Raw genomic sequence first — 22496 nt, 5'->3', positions numbered from 1 at the left:
CAGATTACAAGTGTCAGTGTTGTCTTGGAGGAGCTCAGCCGATTGATGCAAGACCATACAGTGAGGTAAAGTTGGCAGGTGGCAAACTAAAGGTCATCGATAACTTCATATACCTTGGTGATGGTATCTGCCCAGGAGGTGGTTGTGAACTGGCAACGATTATCAGAACTCGTTCTGCTTGGGGAAAGTTTAGAGAGCTGCTGCCATTGTTAACCTGCAAAGCTGTCTCACTTCATACCCGTGGTCAACTATACAGCAGTTGTGTGCGTAGCACCATGTTATAGGCTACGGTTCTGAATGTTGGGCATGCCGAAGAGATGACCAAAAACGGCTTGAGTGTAAAGAAAGAGCCATGCTTTTATGGATGTGCAATGTCAAAAGAGGAACATGAATTACAGTGGTGCTTGAAAGTTTATGAACCCTTTAGAATTTTCTATATTACTGCATAAATATGACCTAAAACATCACCAGATTTTCACACAAGTCCTAAAAGTAGATAAAGAGAACCCAGTTAAATAAAGGAGACAAAAATATTATACTTGGTAATTTATTTATTGAGGAAAATGATCCAATATTACATATCTGTCAGTGGCAAAAGTATGTGAACCTTTGCTTTTAGTACAGTTGTATTATTTATTTTTTATTATTATTTATTATATTTATTTTATTATAATTTATAATTATAATATATGTTAGTATTATTTATTATTTTACTATTTATAGTATAGTTTTATTCTTGGTTGCATTCTGTATAGATGTTGTTGTTTTTCATGTTTTATTGTTCTATTTATTTTATTATTTTATTAATTATTGATGGTATTGAGTACCGAGTTGGAGAAGCAGCATAAATTCGTTGTACTTGACGTATAATGACAATAAAGGCATTGAATTGAATTGAATTGAATTGAGTATCTGGTGTGACCCCCTTGTGCAGCAATAACTGCAGCTAAACATTTCTGGTAACTGTTGATCAGTCCTGCACACCGGCTTGGAGGAATTTTAGCCCATTCCTCCATACAGAACAGCTTCAACTCTGGGATGTTGGTGGGTTTCCTCACATGAACTGCTCTCTTCAGGTCCTTCCACAACATTTTGATTGAATTAAGGTCAGGACTTTGACTTGGCCATTCCAAAACATTCACTTTATTCTTCTTTAACCATTCTTTGGTAGAACGACTTGTGTGCTTAGGGTCATTGTCTTGCTGCATGACCCACCTTCTCTTGAGATTCAGTTCATGGACAGATGCCCTGGCATTTCCCTTTAGAATTCGCTGGTATAATTCAGAATTCATTGTTCCATCAATGATGGCAAGCCGTCCTGGCCCAGATGGAGCAAAACAGGCCCAAACTATGATACTACCACCACCATGTTTCACAGATGGGATAAGGTTCTTCTGCTAGAATGCAGTGTTTTCCTTTCTCCAAACATAACATTTCTCATTTAAACCAAAAAGTTCTATTTTGGTCTCATCCATCCACAAAACATTTTTCCAATAGCCTTCTGGCTTGTCCACATGATCTTTAGCAAACTGCAGATGAGCAGCAATGTTCTTTTTGGAGAGCAGTGGCTTTCTCCTTGCAACCCTGCCATGCACACCATTGTTGTTCAGTGTTCTCCTGATGGTGGACTCATGAACATTAGCCAATGTGAAAGAGGCCTTCAGTTGCTTAGAAGTTACCCTGGGGTCCTTTTGTGACCTCACTGACTATTACACACCTTGCTTTTGGAGTGCTCTTTGTTGGTCGACCACTCCTGGGGAGGGTAACAATGGTCTTGAATTTCCTCCATTTGTACACAATCTGTCTGACTGTGGATTGGTGGAGTCCAAACTCTTTAGAGATGGTTTTGCAACCATTTCCAGCCTGATGAGCATCAACAATGCTTTTTCTGAAGTCCTCAGAAATCTCCTTTGTTTGTGCCATGATACACTTCCACAAACGTGCTGTGAAGATCAGATTTTGATAGATCCCTGTTCTTTAAATAAAACAGGATGCCCACTCACACCTGATTTGTCATCCCATTGATTGAAAACACCTGACTCTAATTTCACCTTCAAATTAACTGCTAATCCTAGAGGTTCACATACTTTTGCCACTCACAGATATGTAATATTGGATCATTTTCCTCAATAAATAAATGACCAAGTATAATATTTTTGTCTCATTTGTTTAACTGGGTTCTCTTTATCTACTTTTAGGACTTGTGTGAAAATCTGATGATGTTTTAGGTCAGGGGTTTTCAAAGTGTGGGAGAGTCAGCCCCCCCTCAGAGAGCAAATAAACAACAGCCCCCCCCCCCCCTTGCAATTTTTGTTGTTGCTATACTTAATGTTCCATTCGTATTTAAAAAAAATGGTTGTTGTACACATTTTTATTTTTTTCTTTGACACATTTTAAACATATGGGCTTTTTTAAAACCTCTTTTTTTTTTTTACACATTTTAAACATCTGTGCTTTTTTAAAACCTCTTTTTTACACATTTTAAACATCTGTGCTTTTTAAAACCTCTTTTTTATAGATTTTAAACATCTGTGCTTTTTAAAACCTCTTTTTTTTTACACATTTTAAACATCTGTGCTTTTTTAAAACCTCTTTTTTTTACACATTTTCAACACCTGTGCTTTTTAAAACCTCTTTTTTACACATTTTAAACATCTGTGCTTTTTTAAAACCGCTTTTTTTTTTACACATTTTAAACATCTGTGCTTTTTAAAAGCATCTTTTTCTTTTACACATTTTAAACACGAGTTTTTTTAAAACATCTTTTTTACACATTTTAAACATCTGTGCTTTTTAAAACCTCTTTTTTTTACACATTTTAAACATCTGTGCTTTTTAAAACATCTTTTTTACACATTTTAAACATCTGTGCTTTTAAAACATCTTTTTTTACACATTTTAAACATCTGTGCTTTTTAAAACCTCTTTTTTATACATTTTAAACATCTGTGCTTTTTAAAACATCTTTTTTACACATTTTAAACATCTGTGCTTTTTAAAAGCATCTTTTTTACACATTTTAAAAATCCGTGCTTTTTAAAACCTTTTTTTTTTACACATTTTAAACATCTGTACTTTTTAAAACCTCTTTTTTTTTTACACATTTTAAACATCTGTGCTTTTTAAAACCTCTTTTTTTTTTACACATTTTAAACATCTGTGCTTTTTAAAACATCTTTTTTACACATTTTAAACATCTGTGCTTTTTTAAAACCTTTTTTTTTTTTACACATTTTAATCATCTGTGCTTTTTAAAAACATCTTTTTTTTTTTTTTTTTACACATTTTAAACATCTGTGCTTTTTTTTTAAGCATTTTGTTTTACACATTTTAAACATCTCATAGCATTGTTAGCTAGCACCTCTTGGCAGACAACACACTGTGGCAGTGGAGCATCTTCAGATCCAGTCCATGAAAATCCAAACTTTAAATAATCGTGGTTATACTTCCTTCTTTTTTTGCTTGGCCCAGACTCTGTCTCCTCACTCACTGTAGCTTTAGGTACTAAAAATTGATCCATTTTGTCTCTGGCAAAGGCTAGCTGAAGTTCGCTAAATGTCCGCAATAGTAACTTATTCTGGTTTATTTTTCCTCACGTTGTGCTCCCCCGAAGAACTCTGGCGCCCCCTAGGGGAGGTGCGCCCCACACTTTGAAGAGCCCTGCTCTATGTCTTTTCCACTGTCACTGTGTTAGGAGTTTGATGCTAGATGTTATTACAGTGTAAATTAGGTATTTTCTTATTCATTTTTCAACATATCTGATGTAAATGTTAACATTGTAGGTAATTCTGTGGCATTCCCATGCTCGCCTTGTTAGCAGTTTGATGCTAAATGTTATTACAGGGTAATTTTAATATTTTCCTATTCATTTTTCAACACATCTGAGGTAAAAGTTGACGTTCTGAATGATTCTATGTCATTTCCACTGTTGCTGTGTTAGCAGTTTGACGCTAAATGTTATTACAGTGTAATTAAGGTATTTTCTTATTCATTTTTCAAAATATCTGAGGTAAAAGTTGATGTTCTGGATGATTCTGTGTCATTTCCACTGTCGCTGTATTAGCAGTTTGATGTTAAGTGCAATTACAGTGTAAGTTAATTATTTTCGTAATAATTTTTCAACACATCTGAGGTGAATGTTGACGTTCTGGATGATTCTATGTCATTTCCATGGTCGCTGTGTTACCAGTTTGATGCTAAATGTTATTACAGTTTAATTAAGGTATTTTCTTATTCATTTTTCAACATATCTGAGGTAAATGTTAACATTGTAGGTAATTCTGTGGCATTTCCATGCACGCTGTGTTAGCAGTTTGATGCTAAATGTTATTACAGGGTAATTAAAATATTTTCGTAATAATTTTTCAACACATCTGAGGTAAATGTTAACATTGTAGGTAATTCTGTGGCATTTCCATGCTCGCCGTATTGTAGTTTAATGCTAAATGTTATTACAGTGTAATTTAAATATTTTCCTGTTAATTTTTCAACATATCTGAGGTAAATGTTGACGTTCTGGATGACTCTATGTCATTTCCACTGTCACTGTGTTAGCAGTTTGATGCTAAATGTTATTACAGTGTAATTTAGGTATCTTCTTATTAATTTTTCAACATATCTGAGGTAAATCTTGACACTGTAGATAATTCTGTGTCATTTCGACTGTCGCTGTGTTAGCAGTTTGATGCTAAATGTTATTATAGTCTAATTTAGGTATTTTCTTATTATTTTTTCAACATATCTGAGGTAAATGTTGACATTGTAGATAATTCTGTGCCATTTCCATGTTTGTTGTGTTAGCAGTTTGATGTTAAGTGCAATTACAGTGTAATTTAATTATTTTTGTAATAATTTTTCAACACATCTGATGTAAATGTTGAAGTTCTGGATGATTCTATGTCATTTCCATGGTCACTGTGTTAGCAGTTTGATGCTAAATGTTATTACAGTGTAATTAAGGTATTTTCGTAATAATTTAACATATCTGAGGTAAATGTTAACATTGCAGGTAATTCTGTGGCATTTCCATACTCGCTGTGTTAGCAGTTTGATGCTAAATGTTATTACAGGGCAATTTAAATATTTTCGTAATAATTTTTCAACACATCTGAGGTAAATGTTAACATTGTAGGTAATTCTGTGGCATTTCCATGCTCGCCGTATTGTAGTTTGATGCTAAATGTTATTACAGTGTAATTTAAATATTTTCCTGTTCATTTTTCGACACATCTGAGGTAAATGTTGACGTTCTGGATGGCTCTATGTCATTTCCACTGTCGCTGTGTTAGCAGTTTGATGCTAAATGTTATTACAGTGTAATTTAGGTATTTTCTCATTAATTTTTCAACATATCTGAGGTAAATGTTGACATTGTAGATAATTCTGTGCCATTTCCGTGTTTGCTGTGTTAGCAGTTTGATGGTAAGTGCAATTACAGTGTAATTTAAGTATTTTCATAATAATTTTTCATCACATCTGAGGTAAATGTTGACGTTCTGGATGATTCTATGTCATTTCCACTGTCACTGTGTTAGCAGTTTGATGCTAAACGTTATTACAGTGTAATTTAGGTATCTTCTTATTAATTTTTCAACATATCTGAGGTAAATGTTGACACTGTAGATAATTCTGTGTCATTTCGACTGTCGCTGTGTTAGCAGTTTGATGCTAAATGTTATTACAGTGTAATTTAGGTATTTTCTCATTAATTTTTCAACGTATCTGAGGTAAATGTTGACATTGTAGATAATTCTGTGCCATTTCCATGTTTGTTGTGTTAGCAGTTTGATGTTACGTGCAATTACAGTGTAATTTAATTATTTTCGTAATAATTTTTCAACACATCTGAGGTAAATCTTGATGTTCTGGATGATTCTTTGTCATTTCCACTGTCACTGTGTTAGCAGTTTGATGCTAAATGTTATTACAGTGTAATTAAGGTATTTTCTTATTCATTTTTCAAAATATCTGAAATAAAAGTTGATGTTCTGGATGATTCTGTGTCATTTCCACTGTTGCTGTGTTAGCAGTTTGATGTTAAGTGCAATTACAGTGTAATTTAATTATTTTCGTAATAATTTTTCAACACATCTGATGTAAATGTTGACGTTCTGGATGATTCTATGTCATTTCCACGGTCACTGTGTTAGCAGTTTGATGCTAAATGTTATTACAGTGTAATTAAGGTATTTTCGTAATAATTTAACATATCTGAGGTAAATGTTAACATTGTAGGTAATTCTGTGGCATTTCCATGCTCGCTGTGTTAGCAGTTTGATGCTAAATGCTATTACAGTGTAATTTAAATATTTTCTTATTCATTTTTCAATATATCTGAGGTAAATGTTAACATTGTAGGTAATTCTGTGACATTTCCATGCTCGCCGTGTTAGCAGTTTGATGCTAAATGTTATTACAGTGTAATTTAAATATTTTCCTGTTAATTTTTCAACACATCTGAGGTAAATGTTGACGTTCTGGATGATTCTGTGTCATTTCCAAGGTTGCTGTGTTAGTAATTTGATGCTAATGTTATTACAGTGTAATTAAGGTATTTTCTTATTAATTTTTCTAAACATCTGAGGTAAATTTGATGTTCTGGACGATTCTGTGTCATTTCGACTGTCGCTGTGTTAGCAGTTTGATGTTAAGTGCAATTACAGTGTAATTTAAATATTTTTGTAATAATTTTTCAATATATCTGAGGTAAATGTTAACATTGTAGGTAATTCTGTGTCATTTCCATGCTCGCCGTGTTAGCAGTTTGATTCTAAATGTGATTACAGTGTAATTTAAATATTTTCCTGATAATTTTTCAACACATCTGAGGTAAAAGTTGATGTTCTGGATGACTCTATGTCATTTCCACTGTCACTGTGTTAGCAGTTTGATGCTAAATGTTATTACAGTGTAATTTAGGTATTTTCTCATTAATTTTTCAACGTATCTGAGGTAAATGTTGACATTGTAGATAATTCTGTGCCATTTCCGTGTTTGCTGTGTTAGCAGTTTGATGTTAAGTGCAATTACAGTGTAATTTAAGTATTTTCGTAATAATTTTTCAACACATCTGAGGTAAAAGTTGATGTTCTGGATGACTCTATGTCATTTCCACTGTCACTGTGTTAGCAGTTTGATGCTAAATGTTATTACAGTGTAATTTAGGTATTTTCTTATTCATTTTTCAATATATCTGAGGTAAATGTTAACATTGTAGGTAATTCTGTGGCATTCCCATGCTCACTGTGTTAGCAGTTTGATGCTAAATGTTATTACAGTGTAATTTAAATATTTTCCTGTTAATTTTTCAACACATCTGAGGTAAAAGTTGACATTCTGGATGATTCTATGTCATTTCCACTGTCACTGTGTTAGCAGTTTGCTGCTAAATGTTATTACAGTGTTATTTTGGTATTTTCTCATTAATTTTTCAAGGGATCTGAGGAAAATCTTGACATTGTAGATTATTCTGTGCCATTTCCATGTTTGCTGTGTTAGCAGGTTGATGTTAAGTGCACATTACAGTGTAATTTAGGTATCTTCTTATTCAGCGGTCTCAAAAGTAGCCGGTCACCGGCAGCAAATCGCCATGTGTAGCTTGTTATGCTGCCGGCTATTGTCAGTCGAGTCCCAAAATTTAATATTAAATATTTCTGACGGCAAAAAAAGTTGTGAACGTAAATTACATCCACTATGTCAGGGGTCGGCAACCTATGGCACGCGTGCCACTGCTGGCACGCGGCGGCATAATCACTGGCATGCACAACACTGGACCAGTATCAGCAAAAAAAAAAAAAATCTCTGAGTGACAGCACGATCTTCCAACCGCATTCGCTCCACAGCGCTCTCCACCCAGCTCCCGCCCACTTTCCCAGAGACCCATGTGTAAAATTACACTCAAAAAAAAAAACATTGGATTTACTTAACCGAGTTATGGCAACCAGTCCCACGAAACTGTGTTAATTTAGATGTATTGAATACAGTTATGTTGAGTTATTCAAAACATAACTGTATTCAATACATCTAAATTAACACAGTTTCGTGGGACCAGTTGCCATAACTCGGTTAAGTAAATCCAGTGTTTTATTTTTTTGAGTGTAGCCTAGCGTGCATCAAAATCAAAGTTATCTGATAGCATTACAAGTGCAGAGATGACAGAGCCTCCGGCTAAAAAAACTAAAGCTAGGGCATTTCAGCCCTCCTGGACGGAAGAATATGGTTTTGTTTTTGTCAAAGATCATGCTGTATGTACCTTGTGCTGTGAAAACGTTGTGTGCCGAACTTCGAGCGTTAAGCGGCATTTCGAGACAAAACATGAGAAGACATATAAAGACCCTGCCGATAGAGCCAAATCAATCAAGCATGCACCAGAGAAGTTCAGCTGTCTCAAGAACATTGCATTGGCCCTCTTGTCAGTGTTCGGCTCAACATACCTGTGTGAGCAGGTATTTTCGCACATGAAAAGCATGCTCAGCCCCACCCGCAGCCGTTTGACGACGGACCATTCTGAGGCATGTTTACAATTAAAAGTGACAAACTACGAACCCCAGATAAAAAAGCTCAGCCAAGAAAAGCAAGGACAGGGATCACACTGACTGGTAGGCAAGATATATTAATTGAGGCATAGCCTATGATTCATTTTAGCCTCAGCCCACACTGATTAGTTAAATACGTTGCTATTTGCTTATATAAAATGTTGTGGGCATTTCGTTTGTGATGTATTTTTATGCATCACTGGCCTTTGTTAAAATGATTTATGAGAGGTTTCTTTAATTGTTGATTCATAAGATGTTTATAAGGTGTTTATGAGAAGAATAATTTTATAAGAAGATTAATACAGTAAGATTCTATGTACAATGACACACACACACACACACACACACACGGGTGCATGAGGGTCCTCCTCAGCATCACAGAGGAGAAAACAGAGAAGTTGAAACATTCAGAGAAAAAAAATACAAATCCAACTATCAGTTCTATTTTGGGTTATACAATCATCTGGTTATCATAGTCTTTGGTAGACATATTTTTTGCTGTTAACGTTTTACCTTGATTTTGGAGCAGATTATAGGCCTACAAGCAAAATGTGAAATTGTGTCTGAGCACAACAATCTATTTATCTGTAAGGAATACTCATATGCATGCCTATGTATAATAAAATTCCAAATTTGTTGGAAATTTTCCTGTAGTTTGTGTCATTTTACCATTATTGTTGATAGTGGCACACTCATTGACTAGAAAATTTGAAATTGGCACTCAATGTCTCAAAGGTTGCCGACCCCTGGTCTAGAGGGAAAGGTAAGTACGTTTTGAACGCAAATTTATTCTGTCATTGTGTTGATGTAGAAAAATAAATACGTCTTAGTCCACCGTTTCTCAGCCTTGCTTAAGACATTATAATCGCAGATCGTAAAGTTGACTCTGCGTTTGACAGCTGCTCGAAAAAACAAACTGCGTGCGTAACAACGCTAATCAAGCTTAAGCTAGACGACCCGCCTCAAATACCCATCCCGGGTAAATGTTATCCCAATTTTAGATGACCTGTTCCAAACCATCCCGCCCCATGAAAAATTCGTACTTGCATCTCTCTCTCTCTCTCTCTCTCTCTCTCTCTCTGTATATATATATATATATATATATATATATATATATATATATATATATATATATATATATATATATATATATATTGCACCCTGCTGTAAATAATTTGTACCCTGCTATTCTCCCAAACTGAAGCCCCTGCTTATTAATTTTTCAACATATCTCAGGTAAAAGTTGACGTTCTGGATGATTCTATGTCATTTCAACTGTCACTGCGTTAGCAGTTTGATGCTAAATGTTATTACAGTGTAATTTGGGTATTTTCTTATTCATTTTTCAACATATCTGAGGTAAATGATAACATTATAGGCAATTCTGCGGCATGCCCATGCTCACTGTGTTAGCAGTTTGATGCTAAATATTATTACAGTGTAATTTAGGTATTTTCTCATTAATTTTTCAACGTATCTGAGGTAAATGTTGACATTGTAGATAATTCTGTGCCATTTCCGTGTTTGCTGTGTTAGCAGGTTGATGTTAAGTGCACATTACAGTGTAATTTAGGTATCTTCTTATTAATTTTTCAACATATCTGAGGTAAAAGTTGACTTTCTGGATGAGTCTATGTTATTTCCACTGCCACTGCGTTAGCAGTTTGATGCTAAATGTTATTACAGTCTACTTTAGGTATTTTCTTATTATTTTTTCAACATATCTGAGGTAAATGTTGACATTGTAGATAATTCTGTGCCATTTCCACGTTTGTTGTGTTAGCAGTTTTATGTTAAGTGCAATTACAGTGTAATTTAATTATTTTCGTAATAACTTTTCAACACATCTGAGGTAAATGTTGACGTTCTGAATGAATCTGTGTCATTTCCATTGTCACTGTGTTAGCAGTTTGATGTTAAATGTTATTATAGTCTAATTTAGGTATTTTCTTATTATTTTTTCAACATATCTGTGGTAAATGTTAACATTGTAGGTAATTCTGTGGCATTCCCATGCTCGCTGTGTTAGCAGTTTGATGCTAAATGTTTACAGTGTAATTTAAATATTTTCCTGTTAATTTTTCAACACATCTGAGGTAAAAGTTGATGTTCTGGATGATTCTATGTCATTTCCACTGACACTGTGTTAGCAGTTTGATGCTAAATGTTATTACAGTGTAATTAAGGTAATTTCTTATTAATTGTTCAAAATGTCTGAGGTAAATGTTGACGTTCTGGATGATTCTATGTCATTTCCATGGTCACTGTGTTAGCAGATTGATGCTAAATGTTATTACAGTGTAAATAAGGTATTTTCTTATTCATTTTTCAACATATCTGAGGTAAATGTTAACATTGTACGTAATTCTGTGGCATTTCCATGCTCGCTGTGTTAGCAGTTTGATGCTAAATGTTATTACAGTGTAATTTAAATATGTTCCTGTTAATTTTTTAACACATCTGAGGTAAAAGCTGACGTTCTGGATGACGCTATGTCATTTCCACTGTCACTGTGTTAGCAGTTTGATGCTAAATATTATTACAGTGTAATTTAGGTATTTTCTCATTAATTTTTCAACGTATCTGAGGTAAATGTTGACATTGTAGATAATTCTGTGCCATTTCAGTGTTTGCTGTGTAGGCAGTTTGATTTTAAGTGCAATTACAGTGTAATTAATTATTTTCGTAATAATTTTTCAATACATCTGAGGTAAATGTTGACGTTCTGGATGACTTATGTCATTTCCACTGTCACTGTGTTAGCAGTTTGATGCTAAATGCTATTACAGTGAAAATTAGGTATTTTCTTATTCATTTTTCAACATATCTGAGGTAAAAGTTGACCTTCTGGATGAATCTATGTTATTTCCACTGTCACTGTGTTAGCAGTTTGATGCTAAATGTTATTACAGTGTAATTAAGGTATTTTCTTATTAATTTTTCAAAATGTCTGAGGTAAAAGTTGATGTTCTGGATGATTCTGTGTCATTTCCACTGTGGCTGTGTTAGCAGTTTGATGCTAAGTGTAATTACAGTGTAATTTAATTATTTTCGTAGCAATTTTTCAACGTATCTGAGGTAAATGTTGACATTGTAGATAATTCTGTGCCATTTCAGTGTTTGCTGTGTAGGCAGTTTGATTTTAAGTGCAATTACCGTGTAATTAATTATTTTCGTAATAATTTTTCAATACATCTGAGGTAAATGTTGACGTTCTGGATGACTTATGTCATTTCCATTGTCACTGTGTTAGCAGTTTGATGCTAAATGCTATTACAGTGAAAATTAGGTATTTTCTTATTCATTTTTCAACATATCTGAGGTAAAAGTTGACCTTCTGGATGAATCTATGTTATTTCCACTGTCACTGTGTTAGCAGTTTGATGCTAAATGTTATTACAGTGTAATTAAGGTATTTTCTTATTAATTTTTCAAAATGTCTGAGGTAAAAGTTGATGTTCTGGATGATTCTGTGTCATTTCCACTGTGGCTGTGTTAGCAGTTTGATGCTAAGTGTAATTACAGTGTAATTTAATTATTTTCGTAGCAATTTTTCAACACATCTGAGGTGAATGTTGACATTCTGGATGATTCTATGTCATTTCCACGGTCACTGTGTTAGCAGTTTGATGCCAAATGTTATTACAGTGTAATTTAGTTATCTTCTTATTAATTTTTCAACATATCTGAGGTAAATGTTGACACTGTAGATAATTCTGTGTCTTTTCGACTGTCGCTGTGTTAGCAGGTTGATGCTAAATGTTATTATAGTCTAATTTAGGTATTTTCTTATTATTTTTTCAACATATCTGTGGTAAATGTTAACATTGTAGGTAATTCTGTGGCATTCCCATGGTCGCTGTGTTAGCAGTTTGATGCTAAATGTTATTACAGGGTAATTTAAATATTTTCCTGTTAATTTTTCAACACATCTGAGCTAAAAGTTGATGTTCTGGATGATTCTATGTCATTTCCACTGACACTGTGTTAGCAGTTTGATGCTAAATGTGATTACAGTGTAATTTAAATATGTTCCTGTTAATTTTTCAACACATCTGAGGTAAAAGCTGACGTTCTGGATGACTCTATGTCATTTCCACTGTCACTGTAGTAGCAGTTTGATGCTAAATATTATTACAGTGTAATTTAGGTATTTTCTCATTAATTTTTCAACGTATCTGAGGTAAATGTTGACATTGTAGATAATTCTGTGCCATTTCAGTGTTTGCTGTGTAGGCAGTTTGATTTTAAGTGCAATTACAGTGTAATTAATTATTTTCGTAATAATTTTTCAACACATCTGAGGTAAATGTTGACGTTCTGGATGACTCTATGTCATTTCCACTGTCACTGTGTTAGCAGTTTGATGCTAAATGTTATTACAGTGTAAATTAGGTATTTTCTTATTCATTTTTCAACATATCTGAGGTAAAAGTTGACCTTCTGGATGAATCTATGTTATTTCCACTGTGGCTGTGTTAGCAGTTTGATGCTAAGTGCAATTACAGTGTAATTTAATTATTTTCATAGCAATTTTTCAACACATCTGAGGTGAATGTTGACGTTCTGGATGATTCTATGTCATTTCCATGGTCACTGTGTTAGCAGTTTGATGCTAAATATTATTACAGTGTAATTAAGGTATTTTCTTATTCATTTTTCAACATATCTGAGGTAAAAGTTGACCTTCTGGATGAATCTATGTTATTTCCACTGTCACTGTGTTAGCAGTTTGATGCTAAATGTTATTACAGTGTAATTAAGGTATTTTCTTATTAATTTTTCAAAATGTCTGAGGTAAAATTTGATGTTCTGGATGATTCTGTGTCATTTCCACTGTGGCTGTGTTAGCAGTTTGATGCTAAGTGTAATTACAGTGTAATTTAATTATTTTCGTAGCAATTTTTCAACACATCTGAGGTGAATGTTGACGTTCTGGATGATTCTATGTCATTTCCACGGTCACTGTGTTAGCAGTTTGATGCTAAATGTTATTACAGTGTAATTAAGGTATTTTCTTATTCATTTTTCAACATATCTGACGTAAATGTTAACATTGTAGGTAATTCTGTGGCATTTCCATGCTCGCTGTGTTAGCAGTTTGATGCTAAATGTTATTACAGTGTAATTTAAATATTTTCACAATTTTTCAACACATCTGAGGTAAATATTAACATTGTAGGTAATTGTGTGGCATTTCCATGCTGGCTGTGTTAGCAGTTTGATGCTAAATGTTATTACAGTGTAATTTAAATATTTTCCTGTTAGTTTTTCAACACATCTGAGGTAAAAGTTGACGTTCTGGATGACTCTATGTCATTTCCACTGTCGCTGTGTTAGCAGTTTGATGCTAAATGTTATTACTGTGTAATTTAGGTATTTTCTCATTAATTGTTCAACGTATCTGAGGTAAATGTTGACATTGTAGATAATTCTGTGCCATTTCCGTGTTTGCTGTGTTAGCAGTTTGATATTAAGTGCAATTACAGTGTAATTTAAGTATTTTCATAATAATTTTTCAACACATCTGAGGTAGAAGTTGATGTTCTGGATGACTCTATGTCATTTCCACTGTCACTGTGTTAGCAGTTTGATGCTAAATGTTATTACAGTGTAATTTAGGTATTTTCTCATAAATTTTTCAACGTTTCTGAGGTAAAAGTTGACATCGTAGATAATTCTGTGCCATTTCTGTGTTTGCTGTGTTAGCAGTTTGATGTTAAGTGCAATTACAGTGTAAATTTGTTAGGACTGGGACTGTTTTTGGCCTCTAGAGGCCGCTGTTATGTTTATCTTGTCATGTTTGTTTTGGCCTCTAGAGGCCGCCACTGTGTTTTGTGTTTGTCTTGATTGCCTGTTTCCTGCCCCACCCTGTTCCTTAATTGTTTTGTGTATAAATACCCCTCTGTTTGTTACCTTGTCACGGAGTCTTTATGCTATGCTGTCTTGTGCTAGTTTCCTCTGTCTCACGTATCTTGCCTGTGCCCTTGTGTTTTTGATATTTTTTGCTTTCTTTGGACTTTGTACCTTTTTGATCTTCTGAGCGTTCAGCATTTTGCTTTTCCTTTTGTTTTTGGACATTTAACCTTTGGATATTTTTATTTTGGTTTATCTTCTGAGCTTTTGGATTTTCTTTTTTTCCATTGGATTGTATATAGTGTAAATAAACTGTTTTTTTGATATTCTACTTTCGCCTCACGCCTCTGCACTTGAGTCATCCCCCTGGTGGCCCAGTGGGGGTTTGCTGGGTTATCACACCAGCGACCCGGGTTCTAATCCCAGCAAAACCCTAACAGAAAGACTCTGTCATGACCGACTCAGCAGAGGCGTCTTCAACTGTCTACCCTGCCAACCTTCAGGGAATTATGGCAGCTTTGACATGCTTCGGAGCGACCATGGACGCTCATGGATGTACGCTTGCAAGCCAACTTGAGGCCCTTGCTCGCCACGAGGTACTGCTTCAGCAAATTGGGAAAACCCTGGCACAGCTGACTCCTCTACCCGCATCTCCTCATCCTGATCCGGTGTTCTGAAATTTCTTCCTACCTATAATTTCTTCCTACCCGTAGCAGAAATTTATAGCTGTATCTGAAATTTCTTCCTACCTATAATTTCTTCCTACCCGTAGCAGAAATTTATAGCTGTATCTGATATTTTGTCCTACCTTGTGAAAATATCCTACCAGCACATATATCTTCTTCCCTCTGTGTTCAGGGTGGTAGCAAATTATTATAGACATCAAACCCCTATAAATATCTGCTTCCCTCCATCTTTTAGGTGGTAGCACATTATTATAGATATCAAATCCCCATAAATATCTGCTTCCTCTGTGTTCAGGGTGGTAGCAAATTATTATAGACATATAACCCCTATAAATATCTGCTTCCCTCCATCTTTTAGGTGGTAGCACATTATAGATAGCAAATCCCCATAAATATCTGCTTCCTCTGTGTTCAGGGTGGTAGCAAATTATTATAGACATATAACCCCTATAAATATCTGCTTCCCTCCATCTTTTAGGTGGTAGCACATTATTATAGATATCAAATCCCCATAAATATCTGCTTCCATAAATATCTGCTTCCCTCCATCTTTTAGGTGATAGCACATTATTATAGATATCAAATCCCCATAAATATCTGCTTCCTCTGTGTTCAGGGTGGTAGCAAATTATTATAGACATATAACCCCTATAAATATCTCCTTCCCTCCATCTTTTAGGTGGTAGCACATTATTATAGATATCAAATCCCCATAAATATCTGCTTCCTCTGTGTTCAGGGTGGTAGCAAATTATTATAGACATATAACCCCTATAAATATCTCCTTCCCTCCATCTTTTAGGTGGTAGCACATTATTATAGATAGCAAATCCCCATAAATATCTGCTTCCTCTGTGTTCAGGGTGGTAGCAAATTATTATAGACATATAACCCCTATAAATATCTCCTTCCCTCCATCTTTTAGGTGGTAGCACATTATTATAGATAGCAAATCCCCATAAATATCTGCTTCCTCTGTGTTCAGGGTGGTAGCAAATTATTACAGTACAGTGAATATGGTCCAACAACTACTTCAACTTTGCCGCGGTCTTTAGCCGCCCAGAGTTCCTTCACTAAAACAAATACAAAGAAAAAGTGTGGCAAAATATATTTATTAACTTTATGAAAACGTGAATAAATAGGCCAAAGAAACTGTTAATAAAAACATAATGAACTAGCACAGACAAGGAGGCGTATACATTACTCAAACATAACACAGAGGTGGAAAACTGTTTTGACCCAAGGGCCACATTTGGGTTTTAAATATCGTCTGAAGGGCCAAATGTTGCAGGTAGGCTAATTGATAGGAGGGCTTGGATGAAATGGCCCAGCAGGCTGCATGTGGACCATGTCATGTTTCAGAACACCCTCCCCTGTGTGTGTCTGTGTGTGTGCGTGTGTGTTTTAGCAGTGAACAGGCTATGCTCATCCTGTGCCCACTGACGGCTTCTGCAGTTGTTTGCACATCATAAATGTGTCCACTCTGAAGCAATTCTTCGGTGTACTGTAAATTAATTATGAATATAATTATGGGATTGATTTTGGTACATTATCTACATAATACCACATAGGCTTCTAGATACATAATCTATGCAATGAAATACTATTAGCTAAATCTTCAAAGGACATAAACATAAACGTAGGAAAATAGTACCTTCAACACTAGAACCCCACAACTGCTGCCATCCATCTGGTTGTTGTGGTTCATGGTTTTCACCGTCCACGCATATTTGGACTCCTCGCTTGTCCTATTCCTCAGAAAGTTTCTATTAGAGCATTAAAATTATTGTTTTAAAACTTCATTTTTAGAAAAAATTATCTCGAAAAAAGAAAAAATATTAAAATTAAGCAAATTATTCTATATATTACCGCCAGTTCCTCAGAATCTTCCTGTTGTAGGCATCCTCATTTCCCATTGGGTCAATTACAGTAAGTGACTTCTCTGCCATGTTCACAACCTAAAGTAAAGTAATTTCATATTTCATATCAACAAACAAGCTGTATAAGGACTTTCTTTACAAAGCTAAATGATTATTCTACAGAGTCTTGCACAGCCTGCTTAATTTGTTCAAACCGAGAATTTGTTCAAATCTGTCCACATAACAAAAGACAGAAAATCTTTCAAAGTACTGTGTTATCAAAAACAAACATTTAGGAAACAGACCACAAGAATCCACTGTGCTGTAACATTCACAGGACACAGCCAAACATCCTCAGCTGGGAATTTCATCTGTAACAAATAATATAGAAATAATATGATTAATAAGGATGAGTAGAACCCTACATCAAAAGAAATTAATTACTTTCTTAATAGGTACATTACCTTATGGAGACATCTAAACTGTCCATTAAAGAAGAGGGCGCTTGCCACAACGGCACTGAGATGAAATATGGCTTCCTGATAAAATTATCAACATATTTGTTAGTGCAAAAGTACATTCACAGACCATGTCAAGTAATTTCCATTCAAAAGTAACACATACCTTGTGTTGTTGTAGCAAGTGGTGAATGTACGCATCAATAACATAGCATAAAAGAGAAAACAACAATGAAATAACAAAAAAAAGTAAAACAGTTTTGTATTCAATTACAGTAGTCATCTATTACTTCATCTGAAAGCCATCCTGATCCTTGCAGCGTACGGAAAGAGGATTGGTACAGTGAATATGGTCCAACAACTACTTCAACTTTGCCGCGGTCTTTAGCCGCCCAGAGTTCCTTCACTAAAACAAATACAAAGAAAAAGTGTGGCAAAATATATTTATGAACTTTATGAAAACGTGAATAAATAGGCCAAAGAAACTGTTAATAAAAACATAATGAACTAGCACAGACAAGGAGGCGTATACATTACTCAAACATAACACAGAGGTGGAAAACTGTTTTGACCCAAGGGCCACATTGGGTTTTAAATATCGTCTGAAGGGCCAAATGTTGCAGGTAGGCTAATTGATAGGAGGGCTTGGATGAAATGGCCCAGCAGGCTGCATGTGGCCCCCAGGCTGTAGTTTTCCCACCTCTGGTATAACATCAAGTTAGTGGGTGAGGGTGGGGTAGTGTTGTTAAAAGTATAATAATGAATTGTTAGTAAAATGTCATTGTTAGTAAAAGCCGAAAAATGACTTGTTAGATGAAACAGGACAGATGAAACATCTTGTTAGAAATATGAAAATAGCCAACAGGCTAACCTGAAGAAGAAAAGCTCCAACATCTCCACCAGGTAGAGAACAAACCGGTGGAGAAGGTTTGACCAACGGGTCAGAACCAAAAACCCAAAAAGTTAAAGCGCCAATGAAACCTTCTTGCTGGATGCTGCGGTTAATTTTTGGCGGAATATGGTCCATTTCCTGCACTTCAGCTACTGTATTGTCTACCTGTTTATCTGTATCAGTGTGTTCTGCTGGCATTTTGCCACAAAACTGAATAACAGAAGGCCGTTCAGACTGTTGATTTGTTGAAGGCAGAGGGCAGATTTCAGGGAACACATCAGATGTCTTCGTGATGTCAACCTTACTAGGCACAGGGCCAGTCTGGTCTTGTACATCTGTAGATGCGCTTCTTCTATAGGGTTTTATGTGGTTGATGTTGTATTTGTTTTTCAGAGTAGCTCCTTGAGACGTACTTAGCGTGACAAGCCTACCGCTAATTGCTTGTATCATATAAGGTCCAGAGAAATCCGCTTCAATCCTGCCTCCCTTCCTTCCATGCTTCCTCATGTTACACAGAAGTACCTCATCACCAATGCTGTACTTAAGGTTTTTGAACTTCTTCATTACTTTTCTTGAATATGCCTCCTTCTGTTTCTCTTGGGACTTTCTAATGTTTTCCTCAGCCTGTTCTTTAACTGCTGTCATTTCTTTTGCTTTTTGCTCCACTACTTCACTGTACTTTTCTTCTGCTGGGACAATATCTAAAAGCTATAATTAAAACAATTTCATACAATGTAATTAATTACTGGCACAAAAGAAAATTAAACTTAACAGCTGTGTTTTATAGTTTATAGTTCAGCACTTGTTCATACCACCATTTAAGAACCCTGTTGCCACACTTAAGAGACCAAGCATTACCCCTGAATGTGTTCTTGTTTGCAGTTTCCACTTTGACTACCAAAAGAAAACATAGAAGCAACCCCGTAATGGCAGTGACAAAATAACAGTTTTAAACAGAAAAAAAAAAAACAGTTTTTGTAAACATAAAGTCAAAGCACTGAGTGGCCATATCATAATACTTACCGGCATTTCAGCAGGTACCTCTGACGGAAATACTGCTTCTCGTCCATACATCAAAAAAAATGGAGAGTACTTTGTGGTAGTGTGAATTTTGGACCGCAGAGAAAACAAAGTTGCCCCAAGATAAATCTCCCAGTCATTTTGTTGGTCATTAACCAGTTTCTTGAGGGCTCTAAAATAAAATAATTATCATGAAAAACAGCAATAATACAATATTATTGCAATAATAAATATGATTACTTGCACATACTATAAAAGTACCGTTTGATGTTGTCATTTGTCTTTTCATCCAGACCATTTGTTTGTGGATGATAGGCTGCGGCCACGCTTCTCTCTATGCAGAGCAACTCACAAAGTCTGTTGTTAAGCTTTAAAAAATAAAAAGAAAAAATAAAAGTGAAGACTAAACTAATTACCTGACATTATTGGTTGATTCACATTAACAAGGCAATTGTCAACTGTTGATAGACAACTGTGCAGATGTTTTGAATGCTTGTTATTTAAATGTACATACGTCATTCACAAACTCTCTTCCCTGGTCAGAGAGAATGCGCTTTGGGCAGCCATGCCTGTATATAATACTGCAAATACATCTTGCAACTTCTGCAGCTGATTTGGACTTGAGTGGAAAAGCTTCCACCCACTTGGAAAAAAAATCAGTAGCTGTCAAAATGTATTGAAAGCCATTGACAGTTTTGGGAAGTGGTCCAGTAAGGTCGATCCCAATCAAATCCCACACGCCAGAGACCTAAAAAAAAGTAATATAAAGATAACCATAACACTAAACTGTTCACCTCCCATAAGGACATAGGGAGAATGTGATTTCACACTATTGTTACCTACTGTATAGTTTTGCACGAGTATTAATATGTATTTACCTTTATCGGCTGCAACTCCCCCACTGCAGTCAATGGTTTTCCAACCTTTTGGCATCTGTCACATTCTAAGATCTTGAAAATATATAAACTACATTATTAACATTATTTGTGTGTGACAGTCCGTTTATATTAAACAAAAAAACAAAAAAACATTTAAAAAAACATACCCAATTTTTTATGTCTACAGACATCCCGGTCCAGTAGAACCTGGAAGAGATTGCTGCCCATGTTTTAAGGATGCCAGTATGACCTCCCATGGGGGAGGAATGGAACTCCATGAAAAGTCTCCTGGCTTCCTCCCTCTTTTTCACCACCTTCTTATTACCAAACCAGAGATCTTTTTCTGTTAATGATACATTACTTTAATAATGCGTTATCGCCACATACAGTATTCTAAATAACATGCATCATAGACTTGTGATACTAACCCCTTACTCTGAATTTGGAGGCATATCTCCTCAGGTTTTGCCTCTGACTTTTTCCATACCCCGAGGGGTATGTGCCTTCTGTCAGGAGGGCATGCACCTGATCCCATTTACTTTCCATGTCTGTACAGTAATGTTAAAATGACTGTAGGTCAATACACTCTCAAAAGAGATGTGTTAAAAACAACACATATTTAACACATCAGCGTGTTTATATAAGGACAGCACAGTTTGTGTTAATAAATGTGTTGAACTCTATAACACAGTAACTGTGTTGAACTATTTAACACACTAGTGTGTTAAAACAACACAGTTTGTGTTTTATTTATTTAAATAAATAAAACACAAACTGTGTTGTTTTAACACACTAGTGTGTTAAATAGTTCAACACAGTTACTGTGTTATAGAGTTCAACACATTTATTAACACAAACTGTGTTGTCCTTATATAAACACGCTGATGTGTTAAATATGTGTTGTTTTTAACACATCTCTTTTGAGAGTGTATCATAGAGACTTGCAAACGAGCCTATGTAATACCAGAGACATGCAAACCCTGCGCTAATGTAAAGGTAGGCTACTGAGTAAGTTTCGAAACAGCTGGTAAACAGAGCTATTACACATCGAACTGCATGCTCTCAGAAACAATCATATCATGTATCATAAAAACGTACATCGTCTTGTAAACTAGCTTAGGCTACACAGTGAGATAATGTATTGTAAAGATGTATTTCGTCTCGCAAACTGCAAAGTCTGGGCTAATTTCGTAGACGCATGAGCAAGTTTTATGACTACATGAAAATGACAATGCTTCGCAGTATTAGCTATTCAAACTGCATTCAAACACATATCATGCACGTGGCAAGTTGAACTATTTGACTGTCAAACATATGCATTGAATACTGGTCATAGAAGGTATTAAAAATACAAGAAACTAACCTTGTGTAATACAGTAGCAGAAAATTATGGCCCTGTGAATTCGCCGTTGTACGCATGCGCAGTTAACTCGGGTAGGACGTTTTCATGGGTAGGATGAAATTTCAGAACACCGGCTCCTGCTCCACCATCTGCACCTGCTCCAGTGCCTCCCGCCACGCTGTCTCCTTCACCTCACGAACCCAGCCTTCCTGCACCACAGAGGTATGACGGCAAGCACGGTGAGTGCCGGGAGTTCCTTACCCAGTGCCAACTCACCTTTGAGCTTCAGCCTACCACCTACACTACGGATTGCCACAAGATTGCCTTTGTGATAACCTTGTTAGCTGGTAAGGCACGAGCTTGGGCAACGGCCATTTGGCAGAGACAGGGACCCGAGTGCTCTGATTTCAAGTTGTTTATGGAGGAGATGCTTCGTGTCTTCGATCAGGCAGACACCAGTAAAGACGCAGCCAGGAAGCTCATGTCCATCCAGCAAGAAGGAAGCGTCACGGACTACGCCATCGCGTTCCGGATGCTCGCAGCTGTCAGCGGATGGAACGAAGCAGCCCTGGTTTCAGCCTTTCACCATGGTTTGTCTGACCCTATCAAAGACGGCCTGGCCTCTATCGGATGCCCAAGTGACCTCGAAACTCTGATCTCACATTCTACACGTCTTGACAACAGGATTAGAGAGCGTTGCCAAGTCCTGAGCCTCCCCGGCCTCACTGCCTCAACTTGGAACCCGTCTACCTCCTCCAGTGACTGTCCGGAGCCCATGCAAGTGGGCCGTACTCATCTCTCCGCATCTGAGAGGGAGCGCAGAAGGAGAGACAAGTGCTGCATCTACTGTGGCAAGCCTGGCCATTTCCGAGCATCATGTCCCGAGCGCTCGGGAAAAGGACCGCCCCGTCCAGCCGAGGGAGGGTTGTGACGGGGCCTACCCTCTCTCCTGAACTCCCTGGCCAAGGAGT

The 22496-nt window shown here is 36.0% G+C and overlaps 1 pseudogene; it reads right to left on the bottom strand.

Annotated features, from left to right (window-relative positions):
• Positions 1-17025, bottom strand: part of LOC132874789 (renin receptor-like) — a 38675-nt pseudogene extending 21650 nt beyond the window's left edge.
• Between the last annotated feature and the right edge of the window lie 5471 nt (positions 17026-22496).

Source organism: Neoarius graeffei, chromosome 27 (genome assembly GCF_027579695.1).
Source record: "Neoarius graeffei isolate fNeoGra1 chromosome 27, fNeoGra1.pri, whole genome shotgun sequence".
NCBI classification, from domain to species: domain Eukaryota; kingdom Metazoa; phylum Chordata; class Actinopteri; order Siluriformes; family Ariidae; genus Neoarius; species Neoarius graeffei.
Note: the sequence above shows the minus strand (reverse complement) of the source record. Positions and strands in the feature narration are given on the sequence as shown.